Genomic DNA, 18,584 nt, shown 5'->3' on the forward strand with positions numbered 1-18,584 from the left:
CCCCCTCTGTGGTTTATATAAGCCACCGCTGTCCTGTTGTCCAAATGGACTTTTACCAACATCGGTGACTGGTTTAGAGGAACTAGGCCCTTGAGAGCTAATTTTATAGCTCATAACTCCAAAATGTTTATATGGAGGTGACTCTCTTGGTCTGACCAGATTCCCCTTATGGCGTTCTGGGATGTAAACACACCCCAACCGTGACTTGAGGCATCTGACGTCAGAGTGACTGTCGCAGGCTGCTCTAACAGTGGACGAGGAAGTGGAATTTCTAACTCCAGAATGGACTTCAGTTCTTCTCTGACCTTCTTGTGGAGAACAAATTTTGATTCCCAATGGCCACCCTGTCTTAGTCGGTTCCCTAAAAACAGCTGACTTCTTCTGCAAAGTAAGGGGGAATTGTTGTATGCTGATGTTAAAGCTATTAATTTCCCGATAATCTTTGCTAGGTCTCTCAAGGACCAACTCTGGTGCCTGAGAGATGAGTTGAGATGTACCAGTAGTTTGTCCCATTTGTCTTGAGGGATTCCAAGAGACATAGTCCTGGTGTTCAGTATGCAACCCAGAAAGAGGATGCTTTGAGTGGGAATTAGGACTGATTTCTGTAGGTTTACTACAAATCCTAGGTGTGGCGAAACCGACCTCGCCACGTGTCCTTGGAGGGGGCTGATTGCCCGCCTCTTGCCTTTGGACTATGGACCAGACTTTATGGGAATGTGATACCCCAGATAGCCATACCATGGAGCCTATTCATATAATGAAAGACTATGGGAAAGACTTTAGCTCCATGGCAATTGTACTGTGTGAGTAGGATCTGCGCGCTATTCGGTAGTTTTGTGCGTGCAGATCCCAGCTATCTGGGGATGGGTGAAATGTCTGTGTGTTATGTGTAAATGTGACTTTATGTATTTTAAAGTGTTTTATGTTGTTTTGCAACCATGTGGTTAATGGAGTCTGCCTTTAGTCCTGGGTAATTGGATTACTTCTCCAATTAACTCCAGGGCAGAAGGGAGGAAACCAGGGTGCATTGTGGGGATGTTTTTCTGCCTGCCAGAAAGGAACAAAAGATACTTTTAGTAACTTTTGAACCCCTGGTCGGATTCATGCCATTTTTTAATATGTTGTTCCCCTGAATGGATTGATTGTGGATATGTATTTTTATGTGAATGTGATGTATGGTTTTAAAGTTATGAAAGTTGTGTAAAAGTATATTTTACACTGTATGCATAATGGGATTATGTGTCACACTAAGGGGAGGGGATGTGTGGGAGGTAACATCTATGTCATTGGTTCTTTTATGCCTCCCCCTGGGTGTGGCCTGTATGTGTGAGTTGGAAATAAAGGCCAGGCTGGATGAGCCAGTCCAGAGTTCCTGTTTTACCCTCAAAGTGATGTGTCGTCTCATTATTGGGGGGAAGGATTTATTGCATGCTGTTCCAGTTGACTGCTAGGAGTACAAGCCTATTCGTATGGTTCCTATTCAATGGTCTACAGCATTCATATGCTTGGGAGAATTTAAAAGGTTTCTCGGATTCGGTGATTGTGGTGTCTGCCAGAGTGCTTGGAGTCCTCAGGAAGCACTAGGAGCATCCATTAACGGAGGTACCCAGTCGGGGTGCCAGGCGATCCGTTACACTAGGTCTTGTAAAAGGGAAGCAAGGTAATCCCTTTGAGAAGCAAGGGCTTCCCCATCTGGATGCATGAGCAGGATGTCGTCTAGATAGTATAGACACATGAAACCTTTTAGTCTGACATGAGCTATCACTGATTTCATAATTCTGGAGAATGTGTATGGTGCGTTGGATAGGCCAAACACCAAAACGGTCCACTGCCACACTTTCCCTTTCCACTGAAACCTGAGAAAACGCCTGTGTTTCTTGGCTATGGGAACTGAATGGAAGGCATCTTTTAGGTCTAACTTTATGCAGAAAAAGGCTTTCTGTACTAAGCCTGGAAGATCTGATAAACCCTCCATCCTGAACCTTTTCCTTTTGATGAAAGCGTTCAGAGGCCTCACGTTTAGGACCGGTCTCCAGGAACCGTCTGACTTTGGTATTGGGAACAATGGGCTGACCCATCCTGTAATAGACGTGTCTGCCAACTCTATTTTCCCTTGACTTAAAGCTAAGGAAAGGGAGGCATCTAGCACTGGGTTCACCTCTCTGAGGGGTGCAAACTTCTGGACTGGGAACCTTAAAAGGGGGAGTTGTAAACCCCTTTGAAAAATCTTTAGGACCCATTTGTCTGAGGAAATATCCTTCCAATTTAGTGGCATATGAGGAGGCACACTTACTTGAATGCATGGGTTTTCTTTTGGAAGCTGAACCGCCTCTGGAATGCGCTCCTCTGCCACCGCCTGGGAGCTTATGTCTTCCACTGTAGTGGCGGTACTGGGCCTGGTGAGAGGCTTCTCGGGATGCTCCTGCAGCCCTATAGGGGCGACCCTCTGTCCGAAAGGGCTTTTTGTAGCCAGGGACAGTCTTCTTGAGCTCTGAAAAGGATCTCCTTGCCTTGTAACAGCCTTTAACCTCCTGAATGAACGAGGGACTGAATAGGTGAGAATCCTCCAAATTTGGGAACTCATGCGATTTGGGGGCTAGGTCGGACAGACCAGCTGCATGGAGCCAGCGTGATCTGCGGATGTTCGATATATAATTAAAGGCTTGGCCGATAATTAGCACTGCCCTGCCAGACGCTTTTAAAAGGGCCATCTTAGATGCTAACAGAGATGAAGTGGAAGGTTTCTGGACATTGCCTTCCTTTTCTGCCTTATCCAGCATCAGTAATAGTGGGCCCACAGCATCAGCAATTTTAAACTGTATATTGCGAAAAGTCTGGTCTGTGGGATCAGAGGATACGCTGTTCCCTGTGATGGATAACAGCGCAGGGTCTACCTCTGGGGCCATTAAAGCCTGAATGTCCGGGATACCGATGTGGTTCCTGAGGAGAAGATCATCTTCCTTAACCAAGGGGGATCTGAAGGCTAGTTTAGCAAAATCTCTAACCTCAGAGTCGTGCTCCATAGCCCATCTGGAGTGAAATAATTTTGATGGGAGAGTCTTTCCTAGGAGACTTACTCTGGCCATCTGAACGTTGCTTAGCTTCCCTCTCTCAGTGGAAGCCGCTGAATGAACCACTTCCTCGGATTCCCAGTCTATTTCTGGAGAGCCGTATCTGGAACTGGGACGGCTTTGGGAGGAAGAGTGAGCGAACGCTCTAGAAGAGGAAGGAGAGGGACTATCTAACCTCCAACGAGATTTGCCCTTTTCCTCTGGAAGGTGTTTCTGGTGCTCAAACGAGGGAAACACACTATTCCTTTTTTGGGGTCCTGTGCCCTTAAATTTTCTTTTACTCAAACGAGTATGAGGGGAAGGAGAAGCGGAGAAGTTTTCCTCAGACGAGGAACTGGCGGAAGAGACCAGCTGTCTTCCTTTATGTTTTTTATTTAAAACTGGGACCAAATCCTCCTCAGATGATGAAGAGGAAAGTTCCCTGGCAAGGAAAGCTCTTTTATGGAGCTTTCTAACATTGATGGGGCTGCCTTTAAGAGAGGCATCCACTAAATCTGTGGCAGACACAGAAATAGAGTCCTCCATCAATGATGCCATTTTAAAAAACTGAGGTAATCAGGAATCCCGCGCTCAGCACGGCTCTCCTGATTACCTGATTGGCTGAAAGGCTGTTGCTGTGCAGATGCACAGCGCAAGCCTTTTCAGCTCTGGCATTTGACTCCGGGAGGCTGCCGCATACCCACTAGCTTTGCTAGGTGGTTATGCCTCCCGGAGGACAAAATGCATGCTCATTGAGTAACACAAACATTACAGCTCAATTTAGTAGATATGATGCAAGGAATCTGTGGGTGCTTTATCCTGAAGTTTTTGTGAAGAAAATGTTGAGGCCCTTTCCTAAAAAGTGATGGTATCATGCAGCCAACAGCCCATCTTTTCATTTGCTGCTGACTTAATCCATACTAACCTATCCAACTCTAGAATGCAACAATAACGTGAACATGTCCATAAGTAAAAACCTACTCTTGCACTCCATAGCAGAACGTTGATGCCAGCTTTAAAACTAGAAATGTAGATGTAAGAAGTCATTTATTTCAACATGCACGTTTTTAGGAATTGTCTCTATATAGATACTAACATCACTTTACGCAGATTCTATGTATGCAATTTCATCTAGCATAATCACATTTTCAACTTTAAAAACAGAAATCAATCTCGCTGTGAACAGGATTTGAACCTGTGCGGGGAGACCCCATTGGATTTCAAGTCCAACGCCTTAACCACTCGGCCATCACAGCCTGTTTTCTTTTGGGGTAATGTCACTCTTCTTTTTTTGTTGCGTTGGTGTGTCATTTATTGCCACAGATAGCAGAAGAATGTTTTGTATCAACATTAAGAGGAATAATCACATTTTCAACTTTAACCCCTTCAGGACCGCTGACGGTTCAGGACCGTCAGCGGTAAAACGTGCGTTTGGACCGCTGACGGTCCTGAACCGTCATAACGGTTTTGGGCTACTTACCTGATCGCCGTCGGTCCCACGGCGGCGATCAGCTCTCCTCCCGGTCCAGGGGGACTGCCTGTCTGCCCGGGCAGTCCCCCCTCGGCAGATCAGGACCCCACGGCCATGTGATCACTCGATCACATGACCGCAATAGGGGTCTTTGTATCTGCCTGCAGGGGGACTGTCTGTGCTGACAGGCAGTCTCCCTGCAAGTGTAAAATCATACAATAAAGTTAAAAAAAAAACAATCAGTGTAAAAAAAATTATAATATGTGTATATATATGATATATATACATGTATTATATCTATATATATAATATATGTATATGTATCATATATATAATGTCACACTAAGTGTATTTTTATATTTATATATACGTATATTAATATAAAAATACACTTATATTTAAATTACACACGAATATATACAATATATATAATAACTATATATATGGTATATATATATTATTATAAAATACAAATAATATGTTAATAAAAATAAATAACAAAAATTAAAAATAATTTTTAATAATTAAAAAAAAATTATATATATATATTCAATTTTATTCTAACAGTATTTTGATATTGATATATATATTTATATCAAAATACACTTAGAATGTAATGATATATATATCTATGTATAAATAAATAAATAAAAATAATACGAAATATACATATGTCCACATACAAAATTACATTATTAATTTCATAAATATACACGTAGACGTCAAATATATAAATATGTATATATATTAAAATTCTACGTGCATATTTATGTAATATTTTTACCTAATTAAGTAATTTTAATGATTGCAATTTGAGGGACCTGCCTGCCAACCCAGGCCAAAAGTCCAGATAATTTAATTTGCTAGCACTGTGCTTAACCCTGTAACTTTCTATGACACCCTAAATCCTGTACATGGGGGTACTGTTTTACTCGGGAGACTTCGCTGAACACAAATATTAGTGTTTCAAAACAGTAAAACATATCACAGCGATGATATTGTCAGTGAAAGTGAAGTTTTTTGCATTTTTCACACACAAACAGCTCTTTCACTGAGGATATTATTGCTGTGATATATTTTACTGTTCTGATACACTAATATTTGTGTTCAGCGAAGTCTCCTGAGTATAACAGTACCCCACATGTAGAGGTTTTATAGTGTTTGTGAAAGTTACAGGGTCAAATATAAGGCTTGATTTTTTTTATTGAAATTTGTCAGATTGGTTAGGTTGCCTTTGACAGCGTATGGTAGCCAAGGAATGAGAATTAGCCCCATGATGGCATACCATTTACAAAAGAAGACAACCCAAGGTATTGCAAATGGGGTATGTTCAGCCTTTTTTAGTAGCCACTTAGTCACAAACACCGGCCAAAGTTAGCGGTTTTTGCATTTTTAACACACAAACAAATATAAATGCTAACTTTGGCCAGTGTTTGTGACTAGGTGGCTACTAAAAAAGACTGGACATACCCCATTGTAAATACCCTGGGTTGTCTACTTTAAAAAATATGTACATGTTAGGTGTGTTTCGGGGATTTATGACAGATAACGGTGTAACAATGTCACTATTGATACATTTAAAATATATATATATTGAAACAGCAATTTCCTACTTGTATTTATAGGCCTATAACTTGCAAAAAAAAGCAATAAAGCATGTAAACACTGGGTGTTTTTAAACTCGGGACAAAATTTTGAATCTATTTAGCAGTTTTTTTCATTAGCTTTTGTAGATAAGTAAAAGATTTTTCAAGTAAAAGTCCAAAAACATGTTTTTTTTTTTATTTTTCACCATATTTCATTATTTTTTTTAAATACAATATATGACATAATATAAATACTGGTATGTAAAGAAAGCCCTTCTTGTCTTGAAAAAAACAATATATAACTTGTATGGGAACCGTAAATGAGAGAGCGGAAAATTACAGCTAAACACAAACACCACAAAAGTGTTAAAACTGCTCTGGTCCTTAACGTACAAACATCGCCAAAACAGGCCGGTCCTGAAGGGGTTAAGAACATACTCAATTCAGTAAACAACCATGTATTTGTGCAATTTAAGTGGATATTCTGCCGTTTTGAAAGAACAGCGTTGGTATGTGTGCCATGGGAAATATCTTTACACCAGTTTTCATGTTCAACATTTTCAAATTTCAAAACAATTCTTTTTCTCGCTGTGAACAGGATTTGAACCTGAAGTTATCCTGATATGTGTGCTGTGGGAAATATCTTTACAACCATTTTCATGTTCAACATTTTCAAATTTCAAAACAATTCTTTTTCTCGCTGTGAACAGGATTTGAACCTGAAGTTATCCTGGTATGTGTGCTATGGGAAATATCTTTACACCCGTTTTTTAAATTTCAAAAAAGGGATGCATTGCTTGTGTATGTGTGTCTGTGTGTAATGCATTGTGTGTTTTTCTGTGTGCAAGGGGTGCATTGTGTGTGTGTGTGATGGATGTCAATCTCTCCCCCTACCCCCGTCAATTTCCTTCTTCTCCCCCCCTCCAATTTCCTTCTTCTCCCCCTCCCTCTCATTGCCTTCTCCCCCTCCAATTTCCTTCCTTCTCCCCCCCTCCAATTTCCTTCCTTCTCCCCCTCCCTCTCATTTCCTTCCTTCTCCCCCTCCCTCTCATTTCCTTCCTTCTCCCCCTCCCTCTCATTACCTTCCTTCTCCCCCCTCCAATTTTCTTCCTCTCCCCCCTCCAATTTTCTTCCTCCCTCCCCCCCTCAAGTTTCCTTCCTCCCTCCCCCCTCAAATTTCCTTCCTTCCTCTCCCTCAAATGTCCTCTCCCCCCTCCCTCAAATGTCCTCCCTTCCTCTCCCCCCTCAAATTCCTACCTCTCCCTCCCCTCCCTCAAATTTCCTTCCTCTCCCCCCCTTCGAATTTCCTCCCTTCCTCTCCCCCCAAAATTTCCTCCCTCCCTCTCCCCCCCACTCCCTCAAATTTCCTCCCTTCCTCTCCCCCCCAAAAATGTCCTCCCTCCCTCTCCCCCCCACTCCCTCAAATTTCCTCCCTCCCTCCCCCCCCACTCCCTCAAATTTCCTCCCTCCCTCTCCCCCTCCACCCACTCAAATTTCCTCCCCCCCACCCACTCAAATTTCCTCCCTCTCCCCCCCCACCCACTCAGATGTCCTCCCTCGCCCCCCCACCCACTCAAATGTCCTCCCTTCGCCCCCCCACCCACTCAAATTTCCTCCCTCTCCCCCCCACCCACTCAAATGTCCTCCCTCCCTCTCCCCCACACCCACTCAAATTTCCTCCCTCTCCCCCCCACCCACTCAAATTTCCTCCCTCTCCCCCCCACCCACTCAAATTTCCTCCCTCTCCCCCCCACCCACTCAAATTTTCTCCCTTGCCCCCCTCCCCACCCACTCAAATTTTCTCCCTTCCCCCCACCCACTCAAATTTTCTCCCTCCCCCCCTCCACCCACTCAAATTTTCTCCCTCCCCCTCCCCACCCACTCAAATTTTCTCCAGCCCTCCCCCCACCCAAATTTTCTCCCTCCCTCCCCCCCAACCCACTCAAATTTTCTCCCTCCCTCCTCCCCCCCCCTCAAATTTTCTCCATCCTCCCCCCCCTCAAATTTTCTCCATCCTCCCCCCCCACTTAAATTTTCTCCCTCCTCCCCCCCCACCCAAATTTTTTACCCGACGGGCGCGCGAGGGAGCACTCTCCTCTGAGTGGTTCCGCTTCAGCTCCCTCGCACGCCGAATAATGATGCTCCGGCATCAGTACGGTGCGCGAGGGAGCTGAAGAGGAAGCACTCAGAGGAGAGTGCTCCCTTGAGCACCCGCCGGGTGTCAGCAGGGCCAGCCTCTGGGGGGCCCTGAGGTGACCGGCTGCTGGGCCCCCCAGGAGAAGAGGCTGGCCCAGTGGGAACATACCGGGGTCGCAGGGCCCCCTGCGACCCGGTATGTTCCCACTGAATGTGGGGCCCAGACGACCTGAGCAGTCCGGGCCCCCCAGGACCGCATGCCCCTGCCGGCTCTGCTTGGGGCCCCGGGCCAGCTCGGGGCCCCAAGCGGTTGCTTGTTTTGCCTGTCGGCTAGCGACGGGCCTGCTTTTATAACTAGAAACGTAGATTTAAGAAGACATTTATTTCAGCGTGCATGTTTTGAAGAATTGTCTCTGTTTTTAAAGTTGAAAATGTGATTATGCAAGATGAAATTGCATATATAGAATCTGCGTAAAGTGATGTTAGTATCTATTTAGAGACAATTCCTAAAAACGTGCATGTTGAAATAAATGACTTCTTTCATCTAACTTTCTAGTTTTAAAGCTGGCATCAACGTTCTGCTATGGAGTGCAAGAGTAGGTTTAACTAGAAACGTAGATTTAAGAATGCATTCATTTCAGCGTGCATGTTTTTAGGAATTGTCTCTAAATAGATACTAACGTCACTTTATGCAGTTTCGTAATGTGCAATTTCATCTAGCATGAACATAATCACATTTTCAAAACTTTAAAAACAGTCATTTCTGGGGGCGTGGCCTGACCAGGGATCGAGCTGGACGTGGCTGTGTAGAGCTCCTGCCCCAACGCACAAATTACAGCATACTTTAGCAGTATTTTAGACCCAAATTGCCACCTTTTGTCAAGCATGGACAAAAAGAACACCAAAAAACAGCCCAGGAGGGGGACCGAGGGAGGTACGACGGTCCTAGACCTGATGACGGCCCATAAAACCGGGCCTCCGGATCCCCAAGATGGCGCCGGACGGAGCCCCTCGCCCCGATCATCCTCACCACACGAGGCATTGGGAGAAAACAGAAAAAAGGGCGAAACATCACAAATCCTGGAACGCCTCGACGGAGTCCAGACTTACCTAGCTGGCGAAATAGTGAATGCCACAGAGGTGCTCCGTGGCGAGATTGCGGCCCTGGGCACACGCACTGCCCGACTTGAGGAGCGGATGGAGACCACAGCCAAGGCCCATAATGCCGCGGTGACCCATCTGAACGGCCTGGCGGCCCGTGTGACAGACACAGAGCTGGCTATCGAAGATATGTCCAATAGGTCGAGGAGAAATAATCTCCGGGTCCGGGGCCTTCCGGAGGGCGAAAAGGATGGCATGCTGCCAGCGATTTTGATGGCGCTATTTAGACCCCTTTTGCCGGATCTCCCTGAAGACAGGTGGCACATGGAGAGGGCCCATCGAGCCCTCCGAACAAGAAGGGCTGAAACCAACTCCCCTCGGGATGTCATTGTTTGATTCCTTTTCTTCCAGACGAAGGAAGCATTGATGCGCAAAAGCAGAGAGGCCAAGATTATGCACGAGGGGAAGGAACTCCAGGTGTACCAAGACTTAGCCCCCAGCACGCTGCAGAGGAGACGGGAGTGGAGACCCGTAACGGAAGCCCTGAGAGGAGCAAACATACAGTATGCATGGGGATTCCCTTTTCGCCTCATGGCCTTTAGAGGGGGGAAGACCCTCACACTGACCCCTAACGGAGACCCGAGAGCTTTCCTGGATGCCCTGGGACTAACTGCGCGAGGAGACCTGCCCGACATGAGGCCTACACACCAGGTGCTGGATTTCCTCCCGATCGAATGGCAGGAGGTGGGAGCAAGTCGGCGCTGACTTCGGAGGCCGGTATAGTATGTGGGCCCAGAGTTAACCCTTCTTTTTCTGAGGCAGAGGCTCAGTGGGGGGGGACCGGGACTGTGTTTGGGTGATTTCCTAGGGCCTGTCGACCCCGAGCTTACCTAGCCGTGATCCCTGGCCGTGATCTCTGGAGACTAGATTTGAGAGCTGGGAGCTCCTAGTTGTATTTGGGAGGGGAACCTGGGCATGTTGCTGTGGCCTACCGGGCAAATGACGCTGGGGATGGGGACCTCTTCCCTTATCTGTCTGACAGAACTGTCGAGGTGGGTGAGTAGGGGATTGGAGCATCGCAGCAAACAACCACAGACTCTTACTCTCAGACCTTGTAGTAACTTGAGAGTTGCGGGACTGATACGGACTCCATTGATTTGTGGAGGCTGCTGTCGACCATGCGGCCCGCGGGCCTGATTCACCTGGTTCTGGAAGTTTTATGTTTTTTTTTTTTTGCTTTCACACTGTGGTTTGTCTTATGCACGATGGAGGGGGCACGGGCGTCTCCTACTATCTTAGAGAGACTGTCATGCTTCTCCACAACCCCGTGCAGATTAGTCTCTCTCCCATCTGGGAGTGTTAACCGGGGTATGTACTAGGTTCACGTTAGGGGTGCTGATGGAGTAATCATACTGGCGGAAATAATGTGATAAAGGGACGGGGACTAGAAAATAATCATAGTCACCTCCCGATGATGTACACCAATATACACAGAAGTTTTTCATACTACCATTAGCATGTCATTTAACTAGCACAAGGCACAACATGGGAGACCAAGAGCATAAACCCTTTGAAAAAGGGGAGAAAATCTATAGGTAAACTTTTTTGCCATCATGTATTTAGACCTACTTATAACCAGATTTCCCTCACGTAATGAAGAATCAAACAGTTAAACGATGAAAAAGGGGAACAACACAAGATAAGCTTTTCCCGTTGTGTATTTAGACCCAGCTACAAATAAAGTTCTGTTTCACGTAAAAACAAAAAAAATAAAAAATAAAAAAAATTAAAAATAAAAATAAAAAATAAAATAAAACAAGAATAAAATAAAAAACAGAAAAACTTAAAATATACGCATAGGGAATAACGATTTAATTTAAAAAAAAACAACAAAAAAAACAACAACACAAGAACTGAGAAAGTACGTGAAACTAACAATGATTCCGTAGCAAGAGAGAGGATGAGGGCATACCAACATTGTTACATACCAAGATCACAGGGCAGGGCATAGGCCGGGGGAGGACTGGGAGTGGAAGGGGACTCAGATGGGAGGGGTCGGGACGATGGCCCCGATGGGGGTCGGGAGACTCCAAGTATTACAGACGTTCATCTGTTTATGTTTCCTTTTTTGAAATGTCATGTTGCGAAGTTGATACATGCTTGTACACTATGTTTTTCCTTTTCTCATTGTTGCGAAGCCTTAGGGCGTGCAGACATTCTATACAGTGCCCTTGCAGCGTGAACTAGAGGGCGATTTTATTGCCATGCTGTATTTTAAGATGTCTAGGTACAATATCTGTAAACACTGTTGTGCTGAAGGGGATGGGCTCGTGAACCCGCATCTCTTTCCAGTGCTGGACACGGGTGAGACGCGGGGTCTTGACCCCACAGGCGCCTGGCGGAGAGTAAGACCAGGCAACTTAGGTGGAGCGCGAGAGGTGCACCACCTTCTGTTCTGTGATTCCTTTTTCTTCTCTTTGTTTCCTTTTTATTCTCTCTTTCTCTCCCTCCCTTTCCTAAATCTCAATTTCTTACCTTTTCCCTGTTGTACCCTGGGGGCGTGGCGGTGGAGTCAGATGGTGGGAGCGTGGATGGGACAGAGGTGGACGAGCACTATAGCAGGCCGAGTGGACTGGACTCATGGCAGTTAAAATTTCTTCCCTGAACGTTAAGGGGCTTAATTCCCCGACTAAACGGAGACTATTATTCAGAGAAATTAAAAGAATGAGGACCGACATAGCCTTTATTCAGGAGACGCATCTCCCCCGACAGACTAAATTTAAACTAAAAGATCACACGTATAGCTCGACCTATGAAGCCAGGGCATTATGTAAGCATAATGGTGTGGCGATACTGATACGGAATAGCTGTCCCCTTAGAGTAGTAGCCACTGAATCCGATACGGAAGGTCACTATGTGATAGTCTCGGGCACCTTGCTCTCCCACCACATCCATTTAGTTAATATATACGCGCCAAACCGCCCTGAGGCAGCTTTCTGGGACTCGCTGCAGGCCAAACTTCGGACACTACCTCATGGGTTGATCATTGTAGGGGGTGACATGAACGCGACGCCAAGTCCAGCGGTGGACAGAAAAACGGAAGGGGGCATACACAGGTCCCAAGGGAGGGGGAGCCAGGACAAACTGCTGCAGGGCTTCGTGGTGGGTTCGGGGTTGGTGGACGTGTGGAGAGCGCATCATCCAAGTACGAAGGATTACACCTTTTTCTCGGCCCCACATGGATCCTATTCCAGGATTGACATGTTCCTGGTCAATTCTAGGTGCCTGCCGAAGATACTCGGCACGGACATAGGGACCATCTCTTGGTCGGATCATGCCGACATATCGCTCACCCTGGGGAAGCTAAGCAAAGCGACCCCATGGACATGGCGACTGAACGCCTCCTTACTGAAAGACCAAGATATAGCAGACCAGATTAGGGCGGAGCTTGAACAATTTTTCGAGACCAATATAACCCCTGATGTGACACTAGCAACCGTGTGGGCGGCCCACAAAGCAGTGATAAGAGGCATGCTCATAAAAATGGCAACGGCCAAAAAGAAATTGAAATTCCAGAGGCTGGAGGGCCTCCTGGCGGACCTCAAGAGAGCGGAACAACAAAACCAGGGTAACCCGACGGACCGCACTGCAGAGCGGTTACGGGAGGTACGGTTGGCAATACGCCAGCTGCTTCTCGACGATACGGCCAGATCCCTTATGTGGTCCAAGAGGAGTTTCTACGAACATGCGAATAAAATGGACACTCTCTTGGCCAGGGTTCTGAAACCCAGACACCGAGGGGGACACATTACGTCCATAAGACACAAAGATGGCTCGATTAAATCTAGCCCAAGGGATATCGCGGAAGTCTTCACGGACTATTATAAAACCCTGTACGACCATTCCCCGGGGTCAGAGACGCGGAAAGAGGAGGACGAGGCGCGGACGCAGCGTTTTCTGGCAGACTTAGGGCTGCCTAAACTAGACCAGGCAGCTGCGGACATACTAGCGGCAGAAATCACAAATGAGGAGGTAGCGCAGGCTATAGCCGCCCTAAAAGGGAAAAAGGCTCCGGGACCTGACGGGTTCGACGGGAGCTATTATAAGGAATTCCGGGAGGAACTGACTCCCCACTTAACAGCTCTCTTCAACGAATTTAGATCGGGGGGCACCCCGGACATGGATATGTCACTAGCGACCATTGTTTTAATACCAAAACCGGACAAAGACCCGGGCCTCCCGAGTAGCTATAGGCCAATTTCCCTTATTAACCACGATATGAAGATTTTAGCAAAAATCCAGGCGACAAGATTGAATCCCTATTTGACCACCCTGGTGGATGCAGATCAAGTGGGATTCATGCAAAACAGACAACTGTTCAAGAACACCCGCCGGAACATCGACATTATTTGGAAGCAGAAAGTTACGAACACCAAAACTATACTAGTATCTTTAGACGCTGAAAAAGCGTTTGATAGGGTCACGTGGACGTACTTATTCACACTTCTGTCTCATCTTGGTTTCCCTGACCAAGCGACGACTCTGATCAAAGCTATGTATAGCAATGTGCGAGCGCAAGTCAAAGTCTCAGGAGCCCCGCTGACCCCTTTTAGGTTGTATAATGGCACCAGACAGGGCTGCCCGTTGTCCCCACTCCTGTTCGCGCTCTCCTTGGAGCCGCTGCTTCAGGCCCTCCGGATACACCCGGACATTCAGGGGGTTCGAGTTGGGGGCAGAGAATTCATAGTATCGGCGTATGCGGATGATATGCTCTTGACGCTCACTGATCCCAGCGGCTCGGTGCGGGCCTTGCAGGGGGTCCTGGAGGACTTCGGCGCAGTGTCAGGCTACAAAGTCAACATGTCCAAGTCTAGCGCCCTTCCTATTGCGATCCCAGAAGTAGAGTTAGCTGCCCTACAGAGGGAACATCACATACATATAGAAAGACAGTCGATTAAATATCTAGGCATTAAACTGACAGCAGACCCGGACCACCTTATGCAACAAAATTACACACCACTCATAAAACAACTCATTAGGGAACTCGAGGCCTGGAATGAAAAGCCTATCTCCTGGATAGGGAGAATACATGCGGTCAAAATGAACGTACTACCTAGGATTCTGTTCCTTTTTCAATCTCTGCCCATACATCTATCTAAGTCGCACCTCGCGCCCCTGCAGCAGGCGATAGGGAATTTCGTGTGGCAAAATAAACGACACAGAATCTCGAGACACACCCTATATAGGCCAAAAAACAGGGGAGGCCTGGGGCTACCTAACCTATATGGATATTACTTGGCGACACAATTGTCGCAGATAGTCTTGTGGCACTCTCCGCCTGGAGAGCGGAAATGGGTAGACCTGGAGTCACTGATGGTGGGGGCTGATATACCGCAATTACTAATGTGGGTTCCCAAAGATAAACGACCAATTATTAGGGCTACTTGCCCGGCTATATTAAATTCTTTACACATATGGGATAAAACCCAGCAGAGGTATGGATTGGCGTCAAATCCGTCTCCGCTGATGCCTTTTCTGCGGAATAGGGCATTCCCGCCGGGCATGTCGGCGAGGAATTTCAAGAATCTAGAACGCATAGGCCTGCAGCGCATACACCAATTAGTGCAGGGCTCAGAGGTGGTCACATTTGACAACTTACAACAACGAGGTCACCTCACACCTGCAGACTTTTTCAGATACCTTCAAATAAGGGACTTCGTGAGACTCCCGTGGGTCCGAACCGCGGCCCAAACACCCATGACTTTTTTCGAACGAATCTGCCTTAGAGACCATATGCCTACGGGTCTGATAACCCAGCTGTATGCTCACCTCTGCTCGGGGTCATCCGTGGAGGGCGACCTGGCCTATATACCTATACCGACCAGTGGGAGAGGGACCTAGGGGAGCATCTAGAGGGAGTAGAATGGCAGGAAATTTGGGAGGCCAATCACAGATCCTCTGTGTGTGTAACGATACAGGAACAAGCAGTCAAAACAATGCTACGATGGTATACTACTCCTGTAAAGTTATGCCACATGAAAAAGTGCCCTACGGACTTCTGCTGGAGAGGGTGTGGGATGAAAGGGACATATATCCACATGTGGTGGGAATGCCCCCTGATGGTCAGCTTTTGGCAACAGGTTAGGGATATGATGGCCCAGGTTTTTTCCAGACCCCCGCCCTTGGACCCATGGCTCTACCTGCTCAGTAGAACAGTTGAAGGGTGGACTAGACGTGAACAGAAACTCATCCATAAATTTACACTGGCAGCCAGGAGAGCAGTGGCAGCTGATTGGCTTAAACAGACCACACCAGCCATAGCAGGGGTAATTAACAGAATAAGAGAGGTATACGTAATGGACGACCTGACGGCACGGGTTAGAGGAACCCAGGCACAATTCCAAAAAATCTGGGCGCCCTGGGAAAATAGCCCTTTGTGCTAGGACTGGCACTGGAGCAATAGACTGACGATTGCGTAGGAGAACGGACGAGGACAACCAGATGACTCCCCCCCCCCGACCCCCCCCACCCTACCTTCCTCTTCTTGACCTTTCTCTTTTCTTTCTTTCTCTTTTCTTTCTTTCTAGTAGGTATGGGCACTACAGCGGGGCCCGCGGGCTAGTCCCCATAGAGAGCCCCAGGTATCACAGAGGCTTCCTTGTTAGGGGAGGCCACGCACCATTCAGGCTCTTGTGCCCATATACACTAAAGACGCACGTAATACTTCTTCCCTCATGTAGCGTTCTCTGATTATTTTTGCAAAAACTCAGAACCCGAGCTGACAGACGGCAGCTGAAATGCCGAATCAGTTCTCGGGAGATCCCTACAAGGGCCTCAGACACGATAGGGGGTTGACTTTGACCACCTTTATAGCTCCTGTTTTTCGATACAGTTAGGCTAATGCTACCTGTGTGTGCTACGAGAGTCACCCGTGGTTTGCCGGTAGGGAACGCTAGGTACATAGATAACTAAAGGGGCAGGGTGGCCAGGAAGACTCAATCACAAAAGTTCTTACTTGCTCACTGTCTGTGTTTTTGTATCACCAAAATGTAAAATTGTGCAGTATATTTGAAAACTATGTATACACTGTTTTGAATGTTGTCGCCTACGCTAGCTGTCGTGGCTACGTGGGCTAGTTGTTATGCCATGCACAACTAAAAATAAAGAATTTAAAAAAAAAAAAAAACAGTAATTTCTCTCGCTGTGAACAGGATTTGAACCTGTGCAGGGAGACCCCATTGGATTTCGAATCCAACGCCTTAACCACTCGGCCATCACAGCTTTTCTGCTGCTTAGTTAATGTCACTTTTTTCCAGCAGTATCTTTTTTTCGGAAGTAAATGCATGCTCATTGAGTAACACAAACATTACAGCTCAATTTAGTAGATATGATGCAAGGAATCTGTGGGTGCTTTATCCTGAAGTTTTTGTGAAGAAAATGTTGAGGCACTTTCCTAAAAAGTGAAGGTATCATGCAGCCAACAGCCCATCTTTTCATTTGCTGCTCACTTAATCCATACTAACCTATCCAACTCTAGAATGCAACAATAACGTGAACATGTCCATAAGTAAAAACCTACTCTTGCACTCCATAGCAGAACGTTGATGCCAGCTTTAGAAATGTAGATGTAAGAAGTCATTTATTTCAACATGCACGTTTTTAGGAATTGTCTCTATATAGATACTAACATCACTTTACGCAGATTCTATATATGCAATTTCATCTAGCATAATCACATTTTCAACTTTAAAAATAGAAATCTATCTCACTGTGAACAGGATTTGAACCTGTGCGGGGAGACCCCATTGGATTTCAAGTCCAACGCCTTAACCACTCGGCCATCACAGCCTGTTTTCTTTTGGGGTTAATGTCACTCTTCTTTTTTTGTTGCGTTGGTGTGTCATTTATTGCCACAGATAGCAGAAGAATGTTTTGTATCAACATTAAGAGGAATAATCACATTTTCAACTTTAAAAACATACTAAATTTAGTAAATGACCATGTATTTGTGCAATTTAAGTGGATATTCTGCCGTTTTGAAAGAACAGCGTTGGTATGTGTGCTATGGGAAATATCTTTACACCAGTTTTCATGTTCAACATTTTCAAATTTCAAAACAATTCTTTTTCTCGCTGTGAACAGGATTTGAACCTGAAGTTATCCTTATATGTGTGCTATGGGAAATATCTTTACAACCATTTTCATGTTCAACATTTTCAAATTTCAAAACAATTCTATTTCTCGCTGTGAACAGGATTTGAACCTGAAGTTATCCTGGTATGTGTGCTATGGGAAATATCTTTACACCCGTTTTTAAAATTTCAAAACAATTCTATTTCTCGCTGTGAACAGAATTTCAACCTTAAGTTATCCTGAAAAAAATGTTGAGGCAATTTCCCAAAAAGTGAGGGTCTCAAGCAGCCAATATCCATAGGTAACAACCTAATCTTGCACTCCACAGCAGAATGTTGATGCCTGTTTTATAACTAGAAACGTAGATTTAAGAAGACATTTATTTCAGCGTGCATGTTTTGAAGAATTGTCTCTGTTTTTAAAGTTGAAAATGTGATTATGCAAGATGAAATTGCATATATAGAATCTGCGTAAAGTGATGTTAGTATCTATTTAGAGACAATTCCTAAAAACGTGCATGTTGAAATAAATGACTTCTTTCATCTAACTTTCTAGTTTTAAAGCTGGCATCAACGTTCTGCTATGGAGTGCAAGAGTAGGTTTAACTAGAAACGTAGATTTAAGAATTCATTTATTTCAGCGTGCATGTTTTTAGGAATTGTCTCTAAATAGATACTAACGTCACTTCATGCAGTTTCTTAATGTGCAATTTCATCTAGCATGAACATAATCACATTTTCAAAACTTTAAAAACAGTAATTTCTCTCGCTGTGAACAGGATTTGAACCTGTGCGGGGAGACCCCATTGGATTTCGAATCCAACGCCTTAACCACTCGGCCATCACAGCTTTTCTGCTGCTTAGTTAATGTCACTTTTTTCCAGCAGTATCTTTTTTTCGGAAGTAAATGCATGCTCATTGAGTAACACAAACATTACAGCTCAATTTAGTAGATATGATGCAAGGAATCTGTGGGTGCTTTATCCTGAAGTTTTTGTGAAGAAAATGTTGAGGCACTTTCCTAAAAAGTGAAGGTATCATGCAGCCAACAGCCCATCTTTTCATTTGCTGCTCACTTAATCCATACTAACCTATCCAACTCTAGAAT

General features: G+C 45.5%; 4 non-coding genes across 4 annotated transcripts; all 4 read right to left on the reverse strand.

Annotated features, from left to right (window-relative positions):
• Window positions 1-4,224: 4,224 nt before the first annotated feature.
• Window positions 4,225-4,306, reverse strand: TRNAS-UGA (transfer RNA serine (anticodon UGA)). The gene has a single exon. It is a non-coding gene; the product is annotated as a tRNA-Ser (tRNA).
• Window positions 4,307-16,543: 12,237 nt separating this feature from the next.
• TRNAS-CGA (transfer RNA serine (anticodon CGA)) lies at window positions 16,544-16,625 on the reverse strand. The gene has a single exon. It is a non-coding gene; the product is annotated as a tRNA-Ser (tRNA).
• Window positions 16,626-17,110: 485 nt separating this feature from the next.
• TRNAS-UGA (transfer RNA serine (anticodon UGA)) lies at window positions 17,111-17,192 on the reverse strand. The gene has a single exon. It is a non-coding gene; the product is annotated as a tRNA-Ser (tRNA).
• Window positions 17,193-18,243: 1,051 nt separating this feature from the next.
• On the reverse strand, window positions 18,244-18,325 carry TRNAS-CGA (transfer RNA serine (anticodon CGA)). Its single transcript has one exon. It is a non-coding gene; the product is annotated as a tRNA-Ser (tRNA).
• Window positions 18,326-18,584: the final 259 nt, after the last annotated feature.

This window comes from Pelobates fuscus, chromosome 3 (assembly GCF_036172605.1).
Source record: "Pelobates fuscus isolate aPelFus1 chromosome 3, aPelFus1.pri, whole genome shotgun sequence".
NCBI classification, from domain to species: Eukaryota; Metazoa; Chordata; class Amphibia; order Anura; family Pelobatidae; genus Pelobates; species Pelobates fuscus.